This window comes from Triturus cristatus, chromosome 7 (genome assembly GCF_964204655.1).
Source record: "Triturus cristatus chromosome 7, aTriCri1.1, whole genome shotgun sequence".
In the NCBI taxonomy this organism is placed as follows: domain Eukaryota; kingdom Metazoa; phylum Chordata; class Amphibia; order Caudata; family Salamandridae; genus Triturus; species Triturus cristatus.
Genome location: NC_140590.1, coordinates 1,027,066,161 through 1,027,089,953, shown reverse-complemented (window position 1 = coordinate 1,027,089,953; position 23,793 = coordinate 1,027,066,161). Strand labels below are relative to the sequence as shown.

At 42.7% G+C, this 23,793-nt stretch overlaps 1 long non-coding RNA gene across 1 annotated transcript in view; it reads left to right on the top strand.

The window, feature by feature from the left end:
- The window catches only part of LOC146811050 (uncharacterized), a 53,355-nt gene that overhangs the window by 24,528 nt on the left and 5,034 nt on the right, over positions 1-23,793 (top strand). The window contains exon 2 of the long non-coding RNA XR_014965771.1: positions 7,889-7,973. This is a non-coding gene — a long non-coding RNA (uncharacterized LOC146811050). The remainder of the gene's footprint in view (positions 1-7,888; positions 7,974-23,793) is intronic.

Below are 23,793 nucleotides of genomic sequence, written 5' to 3'. Positions count from 1 at the left end.
TTGAAATTTTGGACGCGCTGGGTCGATGTGGCTGCGGCGGAACATGCACTGGGTCGATTTCCCAACTGTGAAGCATGTGATGCATCGATTTCTTCAGCCACACAGCAGGGTCTGTGTCGGAGCTGGTGCTACGGACATCAGTGACATGATGCTCAGGACTCGGGCTGTAGAGATCTTTCAGTCGTACAGCAGGCGCTGCATAGATTATTCGGCTGCACTGCGGCGATGCAGTGGTTTTTCAAGTGCACGTCCGTGCTGCATCAGGAAAAACTAGCACTGTAGGTCGATGCGTGGAAATTTTGTTTTTGTGCAGCAAAAGCCACTTCCAAGGGCCCAGAATTGGAATTGGCACCACTTAGCAGGTCAGAGCTCCCAGCAGAGGAGTTCAGGGGCTTCAGGTAAAGTCTTTGATGGCCTTGAGACATCTTAACAGGAGGCAAGCACAAACAAGTCCTTGGAGAACCTTGGCAAGCAAAGTTCAGTCCTTTTACTGCCCAAGACAGAAGCAGCAAGCAGCAGGCCAACACAGCAAAGCACACATCAAAGTGCTAGTCCCTCCTGACAGATTCTCCAGCTCTTCTTCTTGGCAGAATTGCCTCTTATTCCAGAAGTGTTCTGAAGTTATAGTGTCACAGCTCCAGTATTTATAAAACTTCAAAGGAAAATCTTTATAGTGCATAAGACTCAGCCTTTCCCTGACCTGGCTCCAGGCACACTACAGAGGGGTGGAGACAGCTTTGTGTGAGGACAGGCACAACCCTATTCAGGTGTCAGTGACAACTCCTCCCACCACTCTACCTCAGGAAGGTCCCATTAGCCTGGTGATGTGTCATCACGATATGCAGGGCTCACCCCAGCTCTCTTTGCGTGACTGTCTAGATTGAATGCACAAACATCCTAACTGTCACCCTCCCTCAGACGTGGATTCCACCGGCAGGCAGAGTCCAGAATGGTAAAGCAAGAAAATGCCCACCTTTTTAAAATGGCATTTTCAAACACAATCTAAAAATAACTTACCTAAAAGATGTAACTTTGAAATGTGAGTTCAGAGACCCCAAACTCCAAATCTCCATCTCTTCCCAGTTGGAAGTTACACTTGTAAGAGGTTACAAGGCAGCTCCAATGATAAGCTTTGCAATAGTGAACAACTAAATTAGTAGTATTTCACTATCAGGGCATTTAAAACACATCAGTATGTGTCTTACCTTTTAAATACTCTGCACCCTGCCCTTGGGGCGACCTTGGGCCTACCTTTGGTGTACTTTACATGTAGTAAAAGAGAAGCTTTGGGCCTGGCAAGTGGCTGCACTTGCCAGATTGACATGGCATTTTAAAACTGAACTCAAAGATACTGCAGTGGCAGGTCTGAGACATGTTTGCAGGGCTACTCATGTGGTTGGCACAATCAGTGCTGCAGGTTCACTAGCAGCATTTGATTTACAGGCCCTGGGCCTGTGACTGGTGAGTGACTCCGTCCATCATCTCCTTGCGTTTGCTTTGTTCGCCCTAAGTTGGCAGGGTATGCCCAGACGTGGGTCCCTTGCTCACTTTCTCACTGGTTTCAAGCTAGCCTGGCTGAAGAGGGGTGTTACCCCGAAACCGGTCCCAGGATGCTTTTTTTCCGGTTCAGGGAAGACCTGGCTTGGCAGTTCAGGCTGGACTGTTCCCATGAGGCACAGGGTGAAGACTGATTTGCATATAGCTGGGTCTGAACTGAGGTGGCGAAGTGAGCTAAAGAACGATGATGGATTCAACCCAGATCTGTGACTAGTGAGTGACTGAAAAGTTTCAGCACTCCGTCCATCATCTCCTTGCATTTGCTTTGTTCGCCCTAAGTTGGTAGGGTATGCCCAAACGTGGGTCCCTTGCTCACTTTCTCACTGCATTTAAGCTAGCCTGGCTGAAGAGGGGTGTTACCCCGAATCTGGTCCCAGGATGCTTTTCTTCCGGTTCAGGGAAGACCTGGCTTGGCAGTTCGGGATGGACTGTTCCCATGAGGCACAGGGTCAAGACTGATTTGCATATAGCTGGGTCTTAACTGTGGTAGCGAAGTGAGCTAAAGAACGATGATGGATTCAACCCAGATCTGTGACTAGTGAGTGACTGAAAAGTTTCAGCACTCCGTCCATCATCTCCTTGCGTTTGCTTTGTTCGCCCTAAGTTGGCAGGGTATGCCCAGACGTCGGTTCCTTGCTCACTTTCTCACTGGATTCAAGCTAGCCTGGCTGAAGAGGGGTGTTACCCCGAAACAGGTCCCAGGATGCTTTTTTTCTGGTTCAGGGAAGACCTGGCTTGGCAGTTCGGGCTGGACTGTTCCAATGAGGCACAGGGTCAAGACTGATTTGCATATAGCTGGGTCTGAACTGAGGTGGCGAAGTGAGCTAAAGAACGATGATGGATTCAACCCAGATCTGTGACTAGTAAGTGACTGAAAATTTTCAGCACTCCGTCCATCATCTCCTTGCATTTGCTTTGTTCGCCCTAAGTTGGCAGGGTATGCCCAGACGTGGGTCCCTTGCTCACTTTCTCACTGGATTCAAGCTAGCCTGGCTGAAGAGGGGTGTTACCCCGAAACCTGACCCAGGATACTTTTTTTCCGGTTCAGGGAAGACCTGGCTTTGCAGTTCGGGCTGGACTGTTCCCATGAGGCACAGGGTCAAGACTGATTTGCATATGAACTGAGGTGGCGAAGTGAGCTAAAGAACGATGATGGATTCAACCTAGATCTGTGACTAGTGAGTGACTGAAAAGTTTCAGCACTCTGTCCATCAACTCCTTGCGTTTGCTTTGCAGGCCCTGGGCACACCTGGTGCACTTCACTAAGGACCAACTGGTAAATTGAATATGTCAATCATGGATAAACCAATCATCAATACAATTTCGATAGAGAGCACTTTAGCACTGGTTAGCAGTGGTAAAGTGCCCAGAGTCCTAAAGGCAATAAAAACAGGTCAGAAAAAAAAGGAGGAAGAAGGCAAAAAGTATGAGGATAACCCTGCAAAAACAGCCAGGTCCAACACATGCCGTGAGGGGCTTTGTACTGTGGAGCAATGTTTTAATCTTCACTTTTGGCCAAACATGTTGTTGCTAAACATTTACCTTAATTCTGGCCTTCATGGATTTATCCTGTGCATTTAATCGGGTAAACCAATCATAATTGTTGAAAATATTTTAGGATCTGGGTCTCGATGCCCCTTTGGTGTATTTTCTCTCTGACATACACAGGAATTTGGAGGCTAGGGTTCGTTTTGGACCTTAAGGTGAATATTCTCCCTCTTTCAGGTTTGCACGTGGAGTCTGTCAGGGTTGCATTATGGCCCTGATTTTATTTTCTTTATATAAAAAAATTTGAATAATCGTTTGGTTCAGAGTGCCCCAGATGTTTCCAGAATCAACTGCAAGACGATTCCAGCTCTCCTTTTTGCGAATTAGACAAGACTTGATAGTGTGTGCTCCCAGGAACCTAGAACGTCTGGTGGATGCCTTTTCATACTTTATGACTGACCTAGATCCGGAGGCCAACTTTTCTAAATCTCAAAGTATGGTGTGCCCGTCACACAGCTCCACGCAAAAAACCTTGAGAACTATTAGCATCATTGGCAATCGCCTATCCTGCTTTAGGGGATAGTTCATGACTCTTCATATTTGTAGAGCAGAAACTTTTCCAACTGCAGCCAAAAATATAGGCAGTCGGTGGGCGCTCTTTTTAACATCTCATTGGCAACTGGCAGTTTTCTTCCCATGGCTTCTTCTTCCCCGACCTCTTCTTCCCATGACTGAAATTTACAATTTGCAATGTGTACCAGTGGGAGCGGGAGTCTGGGGTATGCAGACACTGGCATTTTGGAAGTGGAGGAGAATTGCGGACTTCGCCGCCTACTGTGTCTACCTCTTTCTAGAACTAGCTATGTATGCCACAAGGAATCAAAATTCATATAGTGTTGCTAATCACCCGATAGGATATCCGGGCCCTTGCAGTCACTAGAGGTTCATCCGAAGAGCCAGATCTTGAGGGCCCTTCGGAATGCCAGAAGAGAAGTGATGGTCCGAAGCTGCATGGGGAAGCTGTCCCTCGTCTTTGCTGTGTTGTAGGAGAAGCGACCTCCACTTCTGCTTCGGTGGATGCAGGACATATGGGCAAGTGAACGGGAGGCAGAGCATATTCTTCTCGACAGTAGGTGGAAGTTCAGGCGGTGGTTAAGGTAGCTGGGTCTTTGGTTGTGTAGAGCCTTCTGTGTGTGGTTCAGCATCTTGAATTGGCATATTTTCTGTACCGGGAGCCAGTGGAGTTGCCTGGGATGTGGTGTGATGTGGGTTCATCGGGGGAGTTCGAGGACAAGTTTAGCTGCGGCATTCTGCATGGTTTGAAGTCTCTGTTGGAGGTGTTTGGCGATTCCTACTTAGAGAGCGTTGCAATAATCCAGTTGGCTGGAGATGAGAGCCCGTGTCACGGTGCATCTCGTGTGCAGGAGCATCCACTTGAAGATCTGTGACTTCGTGGTGAGGTTGTTATCAATGATGATTCGAAAGTTTCTGGCGTGGTTGGTGGGTATGGTTGCTGGTCGTAGGGCCACCAGGAGTTGTTCCAGGTTTTGCTGTTGTTGCCGAAGATCTTGTCTGTGTTCAGTTTCAGGCACTTGTTCTTCATCTAGTCGACGACGCTTGATGAGTTGGGTGTCTGTCGTCTGCGTAGGAAAACATGTTGAGATCATAAGATATGATGATTTTGGCCGGGGGTATGTTTTTAAAAGAGTAGGGCTGAGGGATGAGCCCTGAGGGACAATGCAGATATTATCCTTGGGTTCGGAGGCAAAAGGACTTAGGCGGACCCTCTGTGTCCTTCTGTTGAGGATTGAGGAAGGAGGTGAGCCATCTGAGCGCATCCCCTTGGATGCTGATGTGATAGAGTCTTTCGATCAGCGTGTGGTGGGATACAGTTTTGAAGGTAGCAGAAAGGTCGAGGAGGATCAGGGCTGCTGTTTCTCCTCAGTCTAGGAGTGTTTGGATGTCATCGCTGGCTGCGATCAGGGCGGTCTCTGTGCTATGATTGCTGCAGAAACCGGATCGGGCGATGGCAAGTAGCTGGTTCTGCTCGAGGTGTGCTGCGAGTTGCCTATTGATAGTCTTTCCCAGTACCTTGGCTGGGAATGGGAGCTAGGAGATAGGCTAGTAGTTTTTGAGTTTGCTGGGATGGGCGAGGGTTTTTTGAATAGTGGTCTGACTTCGGCGTGTTTCCAGGCTTAGGGAGAAGTTGCAGCGGTGATAGAGGTGTTAAGCAATGTGGTGAGTTCCTCGCCAATCCTTTTGATTCCCTTTCACTGTGGCTCTTGATATGGCAGAATACCAAAGTCTTCATTGTTCTATTATTAAGCGACTGCCTACAATGTGATAAGATACCTTGACTCTCATATGTCGAAGGAGCTTTAGAAAATTTAAGGCTGATTCAGCTCTTTCCTCATCTTACTAGGATAAGTAAATCACACAGGGGCATATGTATCAACATCACCATTTGCGATTCTCAAATAGCGATTTTTAAGGAATCGCTATTTGAGAATTGCAAAACGTGATGTATTTAAAAAATTGCAAACTTTTTGCGATTTCTTAAAATTCCTTAATTGCGATTAGCAAATTGCGAAATCGCAATTAAGGAATACCTGCCCATTCATTTCTATGGGCCAGGAGACCCATAGGAATGAATGGGAAGTAATTCTCAAATAGCGAATCGCAATTTGCTAATCGCTATTTGAGAATAATTTCAAAGGTGCAAGGGTGTCAAGATGACACCCTGATACACCCCTGAAATTAGCATGTGTGGTCATATGGCGCACACACATGCCCTAAGGGCATGTATGTGCGTCACGTGGCACTTTGTAAAATTACAAAACATGCATTTTTAAGAGAAATCGCAAATTAACACCAACTAGTAGTTGGTGGTAATTTGCGATTTCTTAAGGATTAATCGCAATCCTTTGGTGTGTGTTACATTTCATTTAAGAAATCGCTATTTGCGATTTCTTAAATGCCTACGCAAACTTAAGAAATCGCTAAATTAGCGATTCCTTAAATTTGCGTTGGGATGTGGCTCATACATCCCGTTTTGCGAATTTTTAATCGCAAACGCTGTATTTTGCGAATCGCAGCGTTTGCGACTAAAAATTTGCTTGATACATATGCCCCACAGTTCCATGAAATCAGCTTTCTTGACTAAAAGGTGTCACACAAGATCACCTGGCTTTGAGTATTATTTGACTAGAGCAGAAAAGGCACTGGGATAGAGCCTTGCTGACACTTTTTTGATTGGAGGTTGTATGCTCTCGATTGCGTTTTCGTATGGGCCAATATGACAGGGCCTCCCTCTATCTGTATTTGCCCTTGCAACAGGCACTCAACCAAATCCTTCTTGCACTTTGTCTTTTTCAATGGTTTTTATTCGTATTTATTCAAAGCTTTTTGTATTTCCATTGCTGAGGCAGCGTAATTTTAGGTAATGTAGACCTGCTCCCTGTGTTTTTTACAACTTTTAAATATGGAAGAAGTTTGCCATGCTGGAGTGTCCTTTTTAAAATCTGCACTGCCTTATGCTTTTTTAGATTTGTCTCAAATACATTTGCCATTATGTACTGTATTTTAGTTGCACTAGATGCTTATCCACTCCCTCATACTCTGCTCTGAGAAGATGTAGTCTTACATTGTTTTTAATATGCATGGGTAAAACGTGTTTTCTGAAGTATGTATTGTTTGCGCTTGCACTTTTATGATTATAAATTGGTTGTGCATACATAAAGTATGAATGCATCCCTGCATGGGGCACACCATTGGTTCCTCCAGAAAAAGAAGACTCCTTATAAGTGTTCTTTAAATGTTACTTAGGTTTATTTTTAACAGTTTCTTGATATTATTATCATATCTGAGTAAAGCTTCAATTACGATTAGCCGTATTCATCATCATATATGTATATACAATCTCCTTACGGCTTGCTAGCCCTTTCTCTAGGAGCTCTAAAAAAACAAAAAGGATATAGCTATAAACATTGTACTGAACATGTCATCAAATACACAGGTTTCATGGCATAGTGAGCCGTGATGGTGTTAAACTGCATGCAAAACGGATCGGAACCGGTATGTGAGTGGTGGTTAAAGTGCTCAGTGTAAACGAAACGGTCGATAAACAAACAGAACGGACTACTTACTACTTATCTGATCAAGTTTCCATTGCTGTAAACTAAAATCAAAGTATCATTAATGTCTAGGGATCACAAGCGTGGAATCACCTTACAAAATAACGAGGCGGTGGTATACCGACTTACTGCAAATCAGGAGTGAAGGCTTAAAGAAAATGCCGGGTGTCCGCAAACACTGGTATCTGCGTTTTGATTGCCGCGGTGCGGGGTCAGGTGACGTGTGGGGTTAAATAAGAATCATGACTGGTTAAGACGATCAGGTGGGCTAAATAAACATAGATGACAGACTAAAACGACGGCCATATTAAGGTGGAAAAAAGTAAGGTTAATGGTGTTGTGTATAACGTACTGCCGGTGGTAAGTAACATATTCATTTGCATAGGCCAAATATACAAGAGGGTACAGCATCAGTAAGCCACTAGAAACGTGATCAGAATAGATTATAAAAAGCAGCTAAATTCAATTCTATCATTCAGCCCAAAGGGGCTTCATTGACTGTAGTCGATAAATCCATGACATTTCTCGCTGCAGTAATTGCTTGTTATTGTCTCTTCCCTCTCGTTTTTGGATAATTTCAAGTACCATGTATTTTAATTGCGCAATATTATGTTTTTGTTCGATAAAATGCACAGCAATGTTGGACTTCTCGTTTCTAGTTCTTATGTTGGACTTGTGTTCATTTATCCGCACTTTTATTTTCCTTTCAGTCTTCCCCACCGCGGCCATCAAAACGCAGATACCAGTGTTTGCGGACACCCGGCATTTTCTTTAATCCTTCACTCCTGATTTGCAGTAAGTCGGTATATACCACCGCCTCGTTATTTTGTAAGGTGATTCCACGCTTGTGATCCCTAGACATTAATGATACTTTGATTTTCGTTTACAGCAATGGAAACTTGATCAGATCAGTTACACTGACCTGTAAGTAGTCCGTTCTGTTTGTTTATCGACCGTTTCGTTTACACTGAGCACTTTAACCACCACTCACATACCGGTTCCGATCCATTTTGCATGCAGTTTAACACCATCACGGCTCACTATGCCAAATATATATTCACTGAAAAAACCAAAGGTTTCAGGGGCGTTATAGTTAGGAATTGGCATTTAAAAAACCTTAGAAATTCACTTAAAAAACCATAGGTTTCAGGGGTGTTATAGTTAGCTGGACATTTCCCTCATACAAAACCCTAGAAATGCCCCTGTTATAGTTAGTTCAGCTAACTATAACTTGCGCCCCCGCAATCCACTGCTGATGACGTCCCATATTACATCACTCATGACATTTCAAATGACATCACTGATGACATCATCCAGTGACTGAGTGTTTCTGTAAAGTTTAAATAATGTTTTATATATTTTTAGTGAAAGAACCTGTGGAAGAATGAGTGGGTGTACAAGTGTGTGAATGGATGATTTTCTAGGTGCGTAACTGACTCTATAAGTGAGTCATTAAATGTATCTTACTGCAGACTAGTGACTAAACTGTGTGAATGTCTGTATGTGTCTGTGTGTAGGTGTATAAGTGGCTGCATGGTTTTGTGAATACCTATATGAGTGTCTATATGGGTTATTGATTGGTTGTCTGAGTATCTGTATGAGTGCCTGAGTGTTTGTGTGGGTACGGTGTGTGTGACTCTATGCATAGATGTGTGAGTGGGTGATTCTATGGGTGCATCGTTTTAAGAGTGCATCTGTGATGAACTGTATGGTTGGGTGAGTGTATGTATGGGTGTGTTAGGGATTGAATGTATATCTCAGTGGTACATGTGTGACTAACTACATATGTGAAAGGCAGTATATATGTGTGTAAGAGTATATAAGTGGGTATATGTGAGAGTGTGTGATTGTGAGAGTGGCTGTATGGATGAGTGTGTGCTTGTATCAATGATTGTATAAGAGCGTAAGAATGTGGTACTATTTTTATGAGTAAGTGAACTTGAGTGTGTTTAACTGTATAGGTGAGTAAATTCGACTGTGTTTAATTACTTGCACGACTGACTAGGTGTGTCAGTACCTCAATGGATGATTGGCGGTGTGTGAGTGTCTATATAGGTGTAAAAATGCATATGATAGTCTTGTACGGAGTGACTGTAAGTATGAGTGACTGTACAGGTGAGTGAGTGGAGGTATATGTAGACCTAAGAGTTAACGAGTGGGTATGAAGTTATTGGTATTGAAGTATCTATGGTTTTCAAAATGGTAGTCTGAAATTTTGAGTCGGTGTATCAAAGGTTAAATTAGGGTGTGAGAAGATGCACTAATATATCACATGGATGATGTCATGAGTGATGTCACCAGTGATGTCATTTGAGATGTCATCAGTGATGTCACTGACCATGTCATGAGTGATGTAATATGTGACGTCATCAGCAGTGCATTGCGGGGGCGCAAGTCATAGTTAGCTGAACTAACTATAACAGGGGAATTTCTAGGGTTTTGTACGAGGGAAATGTCCAGCTAACTATAACACCCCTGAAACCTATGGTTTTTTCAGTGAATTTCTAAGGTTTTTTAAATGCCAATTCCTAACTATAACGCCCCTGAAACCTTTGGTTTTTTCAGTGAATTTCAAAGGTTTTTTAAATGCGAATTCCTAACTATAACGTGCATGAAACCTATGTTTTTTTCAGTGAATTTCAAAGGTTTTTTAAATGCTAATTCCTATCTATAACTTATCTCTAAAGATATCATGTTTAATGATTTTGATAGGATTTCTATATTTTTCAAATTCAGTGTGTCAATTTCATTAATTTATGTTTTTTTAAAATTCTTTTTTATCATCATTCTTTAAATTATTTTTTTAATTAATTATTTTAAAAATTAAAAAATATTATTTGTTTTTATTGGGGTTTTCAAACATATTTTTGTATATTTTTAAAAATATTTTTTTAACTATATGTTCAAAACTTTATTTTATATATATTTTTTGCAATGTTTTTGGATCCGCGCACCCTATGCGCACCGTTCTCGATCCCTACGCGTTAGCATCCGCGCATGGTATGCGTTGGGTACGTGTTTAGTGCGCAATCGCAATGCGACCGGTACGCGACTCCCAGCCTATAAGCGACACGTTCGATGTACGTAACGCGACGCTTACGCGCGTCCGCGATGCGTCATCTGCGTCTATGACGCGGTAGGTGCGCGGATCCCGCGAAATATTTAACATTTAAAAAAACATATATATATGTATTTCATGTGAATATTAATTGAAGACAAACTCTAAACTAGTCTTAAAACTAATCTATTTTTACATCTAATCCTATAATTTTTTTTAATTCAATTTCGCGGATGCGCGCTGGGTGCGTGCTGCGTAAGTGCAGGGTGCGTGGATCACATGTGACCTGCAAAAAAAGAGATTTGATTGGTTCATTACACTTCCTGTTTTAAGTATTGAAAGACCCCACCCAATTCAATCATTCTTCTTTCACCTTCTTTGGAGGAGCATCTCTTTGCAGAGAAGAAGATTTTTTAGACTAAGTTTACACTTAGCTCCAACTTTTTTCAACTAAAAATGGCTTCAGGGCAGCAGGCATCACCTGCATCTCCTCACTCATCTGAGGATGAATTTTTGGTGGAGGCACCACCCAAAGAACGTTTTTCTTCAGTGGTGTGGCAATTTTTTACTTTTCCCGAGGTTCAGAATAAGACCAATGCCACCTTGGTCACGTGCAAGATTTGCAAAAGAGTGCTGTCGCGAGGGGATCCTAACAAGAAATACTCGTGCGGCACGGCAAGTATGATAAAGCACCTGAGGACCCTTCATCCAAACAATCTTGCACGACAAGAGTGCAAACGGATGAGAAACACTCCTGCTCCTGCGCCTTCCACCTCATCACAGCCGAGCACCTCAAGAGTGCATCCATCAGCCCAAAATTTGGACATCCGTCCTCAATTTCAATATTTAAAAGTGCTCTGCACTAAGTGCAATGCGACTTTGTGCTGCGGTGAGCAGTCGATCATTCTGATCTGCCGCCGGCAAGAAAGTCACATTTGCTAGTTTTTTATATAAAAGAAGAAAGATAAAAAAAAAAGATAAAAGATAGAAGAAAGATAAAAAAAAAAAGTTCTTGTAAGAACTAACTTTCCTGGTTTAAAAAAAAGCTAAATTTCATTGTAGTGTGTGAAAGTTTAGATGAATGTATGTGTAGTACGTAATTGAGTGAATGAATGCATTAGTAGCGTATGGTGAATGTATAAGTGCAGAACTATGAGGATGTGCTGCAGCATCACACACTAACCTCTTTAACTGCAGTGTGCTGTAGTACGTCCGAAGCACAGGGATGCAACATATGTACATAAATATGTTGCAAATCTATGCTTCTCTCTGCACGGCTGCTTAAACTGCAGCCATGTGGTAACACAGGCACCCTTGCACCATAGTACAAGGATATCTCTGTCATGTGCTCTTTGTTTTTCTACAGGAAGACACACCTTCCTGCACAAAAACAATGAGAAAATGCATTTTTCTCCTTCAATGTATGCTGAACATTTCAGCATGCATTGAAGATATGAAAATGTGGAGAAATTAAAACAATTCTCCTTGTTGTGCTTTCCTACACCAATTTTAGAATGGTGCAGCATTAACACACATATCGAGATTTATGATTTCTGATAAATCTAGACATGTGTCTTGTTCTTTGAATATTAAGTGCAATCATGCACAACAACACTTATAGAACACCCTTTCAACACAAAGTGGTCTGCATGATGAGGTTGTATTTACATGGAGTATAAAAAGTGCAGAGAGCCTTTGCCTCTCTTTGTAAATATGAAAGAGTATCTTACACAATAACTATGTTACAAAAAGTGACATATTTCCGTTTTTAAAATTCCTTGCGAATGATAAAAGGTAAGCACAGAGTTTTGTCTGCAAAGATGTTCAAAGAAGAATGATTGAAATATTTGCGGTCCTTCAATAGCTAAAATGGGAAATAATATGAACCCCTCAAATCTCTTTTTTTGCAGGTCACATGATATCTGATAATGGTCAGATTTCAAAACTACATAGGTATGAACAGAGTGTGTTTAGAAACATGTTTCAACTTTGCAGCTTCTTGCAGACCTCCTCATTCTGCATATTGAGACTTAGTTAAACTTACCTTCACAGTAATAGGAATAAAAAATACATTTTCATTCCAATCTAAATTCATAAAAATTGCTTATTTTAAAATTTGGATCTGTGAAAGAAAAGGAAAAAATAATTATAACATGTAATAATACATTTTTTACAACACAGCATAATTTCCACAAAAGTTATTTTTTTGCCTTTTTTGCTGTTCTCAGAATATATTAAATTTCACTAAAAATAGTGATTTCAATCGTACTCATCACTTAACAGCGGGCAAAAAAAAAACAATCTCAAAGATTGTTAAAAAAAACCCCAACATGCTATTCTAAACAAAATAAAACAAGATACAAATCACAGATATATAAAATGCATACAGCTAACAAGATTTTATACGTTTAACTTACAAAAACTGTAAATGTTGTCGCTTTAAAATATTCACCGAATCTAAGAATGAATTTTTGGAGGATGCACCACGCCCACAACGTTTTCCTTCAGTGGTGTGGAAATTTTTTTACTTTTCTCGAGGGCAAACAAAGACCAATGCCACCTTCGTCACGTTCAAGATTTGCAAAAGAGTTCTGTTGCGAGGGGATCCTAACAAAAAATACTCGTGCGGCACGGCAAGTTTTATGAAACACCTAAGGACCCTTCATCCAAACAATCTTGCACGAGAAGAGTGCAAACAGATGAGAAACACTCCTGTTCTGTATCTGTAAAAAAGAATCACAAATAAATGTATATGAATAACTTTCAAATGTATACTATTCCATTACTGTACAAACACATTTTATATAAAAACTGACTAAGAAACTATAGCCCTGAACCACAAGTGTGACGATCGTTAAAACACTACATGCATAGTGCATACTACATTGAAGCAGTTCATGCCCTAAAGCCTACCTCACTAAAAGACTACATGCTAACTGACTAAATGATTACAGTACTATAAGGAGACACACTGGGTGAGTGACAGGGTGTTTTCTAGAAGTGTATGAATACTAACTAGGGAATTGAAGGTGTGAAAGACAACTGTGTAGGTGATTAGAGGACTGCATCCATACTGGATAGGCATTTAAAGCAGTCCATGTGCTAAGGCCTGGCTCACTGCATGAGTACTTGGGTACTGACTGAATGATTAGAGTACAGCAAGGAGAGTGCCTAGGTGAATTTATAAGTGGTAGGCTTTTCGCACAGGGAATGGATTAGTACTTGGTACTGAATGGGTCACTAGAGGAGTGCAAAGGGAGTGACAGGATGTTTGCTGGACTGTATGGATACTGACTAGGGAATTGAAAGTGTGAAAGACAAGTGTCTAGGTGGTTAGAAGAAGGCATACATAGTGGATAGGGGTTTGAAGCAGTCCATGTGCTAAGGCCTGGCTCAGTGCATGAATACTTAGGCACTGACTGAATGATTAGAGTACTGCAAAGATAGTATCTTGGTGAATTTATAAGTTTTTGTGTTTTGGCACAGAGAATGGATTAGTACATGGTGCTGAATGGGTCACTAGAGGACTGCAAAGGGAGTTACAGGGTGTTTCCTGGAAGTGTATGGATACTGACTAGTGAATTGAAAATGTGAAAGACAAGTGTATAGTATGTTAGAAGACTGCATGCATACTGCATAGACATTTGAAGCAATTTATGTGGTAATGTATGGTTCACAACATGAGTACTTGGAAACTGACTAAATCATCAGACTACTGCTAGGTTAGTGCCTGGGTAAAACTTTTAAATTTTCAGTTCTGGCACAGTGAAGAGAATAGTACATGGTACTGCACTTTAGTGTCAAACCCTGACTCATTTTATCAATGCATAAGCAAAGAATAGCTTCTAAAGCTACTAAAACTTGACAACATGACCGATTTTAAAACAGTTATCTGTCGTCAAATACACTATGTTACCAAATGCTTCTCTCACAATCCTTACCCAAATGTACACAGACTCACAGTGTGGTTTTAGACAAGCAACACTACCCCTAGCAGTTTACCAAAACTCATTCACTAGTCTAGAAGAGGTAATGGTACTGCACACAATCTACATATTTAAGTACAGCACATTAGTGTCAAAGCATGACTCATTTAATCAACGCATAAGCAAAGACTGGCTTCTAATGCTACTAAAACTTGACAACATGACAGGTTTTAAAAGAGTTATCTGCTAAAAAATACACGATGTTACCAAATGCTTCTCTCACAGTGGTTCCCAAATGCATACAGACTCACAGTGTGATTCTAGAAAACAACCACTATACCTAGGAGTTTACCAAAAATCATTCACTACTGTGGAACTGATAAGAGAACTGCACACAATCTACATATTTCAGGACTGCACTTTTGGGTCAAAGCCTGACTCATTTAATCAAAGCATAAGCAAAACCTGGCTTCTAAATCTACTAAAACTTGACAACATGACAGGTTTTAAAACAATTATCTGTCAGCAAATACACACCGTTACCAAATGCTTCTCTCACAGTGGTTCCCAAATGCACACAGACTCACAGTGTGATTCTAGACAAGCAACACTATCCCTAGCAGCTTACCAAAACTCATTCACTACTGTGGAAGGGGTAAGGGGACTGAACACAATCTACATATTTCAGTACTGCACTTTCGTGTCAATGCCGACTCATTTTATCAATGCATAAGCAAAGACTGGCTTCTAATGCTACTAAAACTTGACAACATGACAGGTTTTAAAAGAGTTATCTGTCAGCAAATACATGATGTTACCAAATGCTTCTCTCACAGTGGTTCCCAAATGCACACAGACTCACAGTGTGATTCTAGACAAGCAACACTATCCCTAGCAGCTTACCAAAACTCATTCACTACTGTGCAAGGGGTAAGGGGACTACACACAATCTACATATTAAAGTACAGCACATTAGTGTCAAAGCATGACTTATTTTATCAATGCATAAGCAAAGACTGGCTTCTAATGCTACTAAAACTTGACAACATGACAGGTTTTAAAAGAGTTATCTGTCAGCAAATACACGATGTTACCAAATGCTTCTCTCACAGTGGTTCCCAAATGCACACAGACTCACTGTGTGATTCTAGACAAACAACACTATGCCTAGCACTATACCAAAACACATTTCTTCATCTACAAGGAGTACTACATTTTAGTGCAGAAACATCTCATTTCACAAATTCATAAACAATGACTGGTTTCTAATTCTACCAAAATATAAAAACTGCACAGTTATCTGTCTGCAAACACATGAAAAACACAAATGCTTATCACAGAATGGTTTCTACATGCACACACACTGTCAATAAGAGTGTAGAGAAAAAAAGGACTCCCTACACTTTAGGAGGAGAAATACATTAGTCTGATTACAATCAAAATAGTCTACATACATCCCCTCACAATTAAATAACTCACCTTTCAAGTTGTTTTATAGATTAAGAAGTATATCAGTCACACACCAGATATCAGTCACACACCAGATTTTCTTATACAGAATCTCTGCACTGTGCACCTGTCAGCAGAACCAAAGAATGGCAACGTTTCCCTCTCATTTTCGACACATATACATGTAAACATCAAATCACATTCCTTCCCACATAAATTCAAAAGCAAACACACATTTCTATTGGTTACACATTTCAACCCTTTCCAAATGACATAAACTTCAACCCTTCCTCCCTATCTGCCTTCTGCCCGTTACCATAGAAACAGGTCATGGAACACTGTACTGAGCACACAGGTCACAAGTTCAGCACACACAATGTTTCTAATCAAGACAGCAAGTGTGCTTGACTTTTCAACATATCAGCTTATCATATATAATGTTCCTTGCAATCAGTTTTTGTTAACCAATAAGAATCATACGTTTAAAAAACAGAAATATACACCCTACCTTTCAGTGTAGAAGGTTGTCAAACAACCAATGATTTCTTGTCTTTTTTCAAAATTGCATCTTAGCCACCATTTTAGAAACATCTTACTTTCCAAACTGCCATTTCATTTACAGAGACCATCTGAGTGCATCCAGACCTCCTTACAAGATGCTTAGAGAGAACAGTACTCCTGAGGCGGAAGCCGGGAGCGGACTCGTATATTTTAAACATTTGAGTGTCACTTGTTATTTGATTGTGCTTTTAAAAACCTACCTCATCTTGGGCAGTTCCTAGGACTGGAACCCTTACTTTGGCAACCCGCACAGCGGATCTTATCGCTGATCGCGGACTCTGGCAAAAACAAACATTGACCGAGGCCATTGACGGCGTGCACCGAGGCCACGCCCCTTCGAGGCCACACCCCCCATCAGCGCCCTTCCCCTACTAATAAATATGTGCCTTTGGCGGAAGCGCAGCGGACGAGCGCAGCGGGCGCGCCGTCAGCGCGCCTAAGGCAAGCCCGTCTGCGCCCGTCCGCGCCAGGACGAGCCTAGGGCCAGGGACTCTGGACCTCTCTACTCAAGTAAGGTTGTCATACTCCAGAGACTCCCTGCTCCAACTGAACCAGCCCCTACAGCCTTCCTGTACTAATATCCTTAAAGGTGAGAGCTCGTGTGCCCACTGCCCTCATTGCCCATTCAAACTTACTCCTGCTTTGAAGAACCAAGCACCCCTGACAATCACTAAAATGGTTTGTTAAATTGCAGATCTCTGCCCAAACATGCGCAGGAAATCCATATGCTACTAGAAGAGGAGCAACTTGAGATTCTGTTTCTCACTGAAACATGGCTCACCCCAGACTCAGACTACGATATTGTACAGGCGCTACCTCAGGGCTACCTCCTGCAACACTTGGACCGAGCGAAGGGAAGGGGAGGAGGGATTGCTATTATCCACAAGGACCAATTTCCATGTAGATTTCACGATAGTCCCCTATTGGATTGTGAAAATGTACACTTTAGCATTCAACTGTCCCCATGTAACTCCCTCTCAGGAGTCCTCATCTACCGCCCACCAGGGCCTCTGGGCCAATTCTGTAGCTCCCTTCTGGAATTTTCTACGGCCATGTCTAGCACTTTATCCAACATGATAATTTTAGGGGATCTTAATATCCATTTCGATCCTTCCTAAAAAACCATATTTGACCTCCCGTAAAAAAACTTCCTTCCTCCCCATGGTTCACCTAGGAGACTCGCCATCTGAAGAAGCTCTGTAAAAGGACCGAAAGAGTGTGGCGGAAAGACTTCGACCCTAATAGCAAGAAGGACTATAGATTGTCCATTCTTAACTATAAAAAAGCCCTGAAAATTGCCCAAACCGCTTTTTTCCAAGAGAAAATCAGTGCGGCATCCTGCTCATCTAGGGAGACTTTCCAAATCGTAAAACAACTTCTAAAAACACCAGAACCCACAGGCTCGACTGATCCTTCGGACAACCACTGTGATAAGTTGGCTACGTTCTTTGATCAAAAGATACAAAATATTCTACAGCAACTTCCGCCCCTCTCCCCTATGGACCCCTCATCGCTGTCCGTAATGCAGGTCAACAACCTCAACACGGGACTTGACATACTCGCCCCCATAAGCCCGGACATTCTGTCCCCCATCCTCCATTCACTCAAAAGTGGCTCACCGTCGGACCCCGCCCCAGTAAAAATGTTAAAGCAGGTAGCACCTACCATTCTCGCACCAATGGTAAACGTGATCAATGCCTCTCTGACAAACAAATTGGTACCCCCTAGCTGGAAGAAGGCGAAGGTTAGGGCCCTACTTAAAAAACCTAATTTAGATCCCCTCAACCTATCCAACTTCAGGCCGATCTCTCTTGTCCCGTGTATCAGCAAGATAACAGAAAAATTCATCAATTCCCAGCTGTCTAACTACCTCGAAATTAACGAACTACTCAAATCTTCACAGACAGGCTTTCGCCCGGGCCAGGGCACTGAAACTGCGATGGTGTAGGTGGTCGAGGAGGCCAGGAAGATCATGGATGCAGGAGGATCAGTGGCAGTGATCCTCCTGGACCTGAGCGCGGCCTTCGACACGGTCAACCACCAGATCCTGGCCCAGCGACTTAAAGATCCTGGGATCACAGGCACTGCCCTGTCTTGGCTGAAATCGTTCCTTCAGGACCGTTCATTCCAGGTGATAGAGGGCAATTACACATCTAAAGAGACCCCTATACGTTGCGGAGTGCCACAGGGTTCTTCTTTGAGCCCCACGCTCTTCAACGTATATATGTCCCCCCTGGAAAAGATAGTCACCCCATATGGGATCAAACTCCTGACGTACGCAGATGACACGCAGCTGGTTGTCTCTCTTACTCAGCAGGAAAATCCCACCATCTACTCCTGCTTGAAAGACATAGTCAGCTGGATGGACAGATCTCACTTGAAGCTTAATGGCGACAAGACGGAGATTCTGGTGATGGGGAATCAGGCCCACTTTTATCCAGACTCTCTCTGGCCCCCATGCATGGGCAAGCCCCCAACTCCCAAAACCGAGATTAAAAGCCTCGGTCTATGGCTAGACCAAAATCTCACCATGCATACCCAAGCTAGAAAAACGGCTGGAGTCTGCTTTGGTCTCCTGCGCTCCACCCGGAAAATCCTACCACTGCTCCCTTTCCAATCAAGGTAACTTCTGATCCAGGGCCTCATTCTGTCAAGGCTGGATTACGGAAACGCACTGTACCTGGGCGCACCGCGGAAAGTTACAACTAAATTCCAGATAGTGCAGAATGCGGCCGCTAGGATTCTGACCAACACTAAGAGTCGCTGTTCGGCCAAACCAGCCATCAGAGCGCTGCACTGGCTACCCGTCGTGGAAAGAGTGCAGTTTAAGGCACTCTGTCTAACGCACAAAATTCTCAATGGAAAAGCACCCCCTATCCTCAAAGACCTGGTGACTCCCTACACCAGTGGTTCCCAAACTTTTGACTCCTGAGGACCCCCATTGAGTCACCACTGAAAGCCGGGGACCCCCAAGCAATTTGTAGGATTTGAATTTCAAACATTAAAACAGTTAAAAAAAAAAAAAAAACACGCGTGCACACAAAACAAATACTCGAATTACTAAGGATTTCAGGGGCATATTTACAAGTCCCTATCGCCATGGGAACGTCACTTTTAGCGATGTTCCTGTGGCAATAGGGGCTTCACCTTATTTACAAGGCAGCGTTAAGCCACTTATTGTGGCTTAATGCTGCCTTGTAAATAAGGCCCCCTATCACACAATGCTTAGCGTGAAAAAGGTGGGCGTGAAAAAGGTGGGCAGTGGGAGTTACAGTGGGCGTTTCACTCCAACACCCATTGATTTTGACGCTGCCCTCTATTTACAAGGTCAGCTTAAATAGGAGACAGCACCCAAATTAAGACCATGAAAAACCTGGTCTTAACTTTGGGAAATGAGGAGAAATGCATTATTTCTCCTCGTTTTTGCTTTTTCCAATGGAAAAAGCAAAACACCTTTGATTGTTTATGTTCAGGAAGGTGACCCTTCCTGCACATAAACAATCTTTAATAAAAATTACGTTTTGTAACTTCCATGTGTGCTGCATTAGGCAGCACACATAGAAGTGACAAAACAGCATTACAAAATTGTTCATGTGCAGGAAGTGGGAACATAGCAGCATCAGGATAATGATAGACTGGGAATAAACATATGTTGCTAACTTTTACCATGCAGTTTGCAAGCAGCTCTTTGATGACAGTTTATAGGACACTGCTAGATTACTATTGTCCCTTATGAATTGCACAGTGACGAAAGAATCTCTGTGACAAAATCAGTAACCCATTGACCTATGCACATAAAATACTGTTTTTTTAAATGCATTGTAAGCGTTCTTTGCAGTAGGCATATTAACTCTCTGTGTCACATTAGATAAGTCAAAGCTGCCACTGGACAAAACTCTCATCTCTCTCCAGCAGGTACATTAATTACTGGCATTTTCTTGACACTTTTATAGTTGCTCGAAAACTGCTAATTTCACAAAGAACTTTGCAGTGCTTTTAAAATTGCTGGCTGAGGACCCCCTGGGAATGTGCCACGGACCCCTGGGGGTCCTCGGACCCCAGTTTGGGAAACACTGCCCTACACCACCTCCAGACTCCTCAGATCCTCTAATGCCCACCTTACTCTGCCGCCTAAGATCAAGAGAGCACGTTCAGGAGGTCGACGTTTTTCATACAACGCTTCCAAACTGTGGAACTCCCTCCCCTCTGACCTCCGCGCACAACCCAACCTTCTGACATTCCGCAAATCTCTGAAGACCTGGCTGTTCCCGTAAGCTTCCCCTCTTGATTCCACCTGTACTTGTTCAGCGCTGGGACGCTCACGGGCAGCCATGCGCTTTAGAAATCCGGTAACATTAACATTAACAGTGTGGATTGTGCGACACAGCTACAATTTCTGCAGCCAAAGGTATGCAGAAAACAAAGGCATTCACAAAGACCTAGGTTTGCCAAATGTAGACATTAAATGGATTGGACAGAGAGGGGTAAAGTGGCACCAATTGATGCAATTGGTGATATCCTTCATGCAAATCCAACACCCTGACCTCATAATAGTGCACTGTGGTGGCAATGACCTAGGCACTTTGACTGGGGTAGGTCTGGAAATGCTTATGAAGGACACCTTTGCAGAACTGATTTCACTTTTCCCTAAAACTGCCTTTGTGTATTCTAACATATGCCAAAGGCAGAAATGGAACTGGTCCGATCATTTTTGTCCACAGATTGAGAAAGCTAGGAAACATGTGAATAAATCTGTTTCTGCTTTTCTCCGAGACTACAGAATGGGGTCCATTTACAATAACAATCTGCGTTTTCATATGCAAGAGATGTATAGGAGAGATGGAGTACACTTTACTGATGAAGGAACCAGAGTCTTCCTCAACAACTTTAGACTCTGTATAGGTACTTACTTATAAGTACCAAAAACTCTCAATGAACACAACGGCTCTATTTAGAGCCACTCAAGAACAAAACACTTAACCTTAATCTTTATCTCCCAACAATTTCATTTTTTTCCCCCTTGGATCCGCGAACCCAACGCGAGAGAATCCGTGCATCCAACGCGAATGGATGTGTGCACCGTGCGTGCATTTCACCGTTTAAAAAAAAGGGGGCCCCAGGGGGTCCTTCTGGGACCCCCTAAGCACCTCTAGAGGGTCAGAGTATTTCCACTCTGCCCCCTTTATATGTTTTACACCAGTGGTTCCCAAACTTTTGACTCCTGAGGACCCCCATTGAGTCACCACTGAAAGCCGGGGACCCCCAAGCAATTTGTAGGATTTGAATTTCAAACATTAAAACAGTTAAAAAAAAAAAAAAAAACACGCGTGCACACAAAACAAATACTCGAATTACTAAGGATTTCAGGGGCATATTTACAAGTCCCTATCGCCATGGGAACGTCACTTTTAGCGATGTTCCTGTGGCAATAGGGGCTTCACCTTATTTACAAGGCAGCGTTAAGCCACTTATTGTGGCTTAATGCTGCCTTGTAAATAAGGCCCCCTATCACACAATGCTTAGCGTGAAAAAGGTGGGCGTGAAAAAGGTGGGCAGTGGGAGTTACAGTGGGCGTTTCACTCCAACACCCATTGATTTTGACGCTGCCCTCTATTTACAAGGTCAGCTTAAATAGGAGACAGCACCCAAATTAAGACCATGAAAAACCTGGTCTTAACTTTGGGAAATGAGGAGAAATGCCTTATTTCTCCTCGTTTTTGCTTTTTCCAATGGAAAAAGCAAAACACCTTTGATTGTTTATGTTCAGGAAGGTGACCCTTCCTGCACATAAACAATCTTTAATAAAAATTACGTTTTGTAACTTCCATGTGTGCTGCATTAGGCAGCACACATAGAAGTGACAAAACAGCATTACAAAATTGTTCATGTGCAGGAAGTGGGAACATAGCAGCATCAGGATAATGATAGACTGGGAATAAACATATGTTGCTAACTTTTACCATGCAGTTTGCAAGCAGCTCTTTGATGACAGTTTATAGGACACTGCTAGATTACTATTGTCCCTTATGAATTGCACAGTGACGAAAGAATCTCTGTGACAAAATCAGTAACCCATTGACCTATGCACATAAAATACTGTTTTTTTAAATGCATTGTAAGCGTTCTTTGCAGTAGGCATATTAACTCTCTGTGTCACATTAGATAAGTCAAAGCTGCCACTGGACAAAACTCTCATCTCTCTCCAGCAGGTACATTAATTACTGGCATTTTCTTGACACTTTTATAGTTGCTCGAAAACTGCTAATTTCACAAAGAACTTTGCAGTGCTTTTAAAATTGCTGGCTGAGGACCCCCTGGGAATGTGCCACGGACCCCTGGGGGTCCTCGGACCCCAGTTTGGGAAACACTGTTTTACACACTTATTCCCCTTGCTTCTTCAGCCTCACTTCTACCGAGGCAGAAAATGGCCGCCAACAGTTCCTGGTTTCGAATGTAGACAGACACTCGACAGCCAATTAGCATTCAGTGCGCGATCGGGAGGGTGCGCGCTCGGTTCGGGTTGGGTGCGCTTACGGTGCGGGTAGGGTCCGCGTATCCTCCCCGGCCATAGATATTTATGTACTTTTAACTCTAATTTTCTCAGGAACTACTGAACGGATTCACACCATTTATGCAAAAGGCACGAGTCTGAACTGAGGACTACCTCTTTGCAAAATTTGGTGTCATTCCGTTCAGCGGTTCGGGCTGTAGCTGTGACAACAGATCCTATGGGAAATTGCATGGGGAAAACGTGTTTTGGGACCCTACTTTTTTCTCGGCCCCCGCTTGACGAATCACCACGAAACTTTCAGGGTAGGAGCGGAGCGGAGCTGGCCAAAAGTTTTGAAAATTACGCGAGGATTCGTCAACCGGCGCCAGACTTATTGGGAATAGAATGATGCGGATTTCCTATGGAAAATAGGTCCTAACTATAACTATCTACTGGCGACCGCCAGTAGATAATATATATATATATATATAAATATATATATATATATATACACACACACACTTCCTGGCTGAAGTGTTGGCAACCAATCAGAGATCTGCATTTCTCTGCACAAGCCCACGAAGTCCACAGATATCACTATCTTGATTTTCTTAAATTTCTCAACTACTAAACGGATGTACACTAAATAATTGAACCCGTGATCTGCGTAACCAAATCTGCCTTTCTGCCAGATTTAGTGTAAATCAGTCCAGTAGTTCAGGCTGCAGGCTTGACTAAATATCCTATGGGAATTAACATTGGAAACACACTTTTTTTGACCCCCTCCCCCCCCCCCCTTTTTTCCGGCCCCCACTTCACGTATCACCACAAAACTTCCATGCACAACAATATTCACCTGGGCACTTTTAGGGAAAAGTTTGTGAACATTCGTCAAACGGCGCCAATAATATATGCAAGTCAAAAAACACTTTTCCCATAGAATCATGGTCCTAACTATAACGACCTACAGGTATGGGCCTGTGACTGGGTGTGTGAGTGGTTGTGTGGGTGTGTGAGTGGGCGTATGAGAGGTTGTATGGAGGTGTGTGAGTGGTTCTGTGGATGATGTCATCAGTGATGTCACTGACCATGTCATGAAAAATGTAATATGTGAGGTCATATATCAGTGCA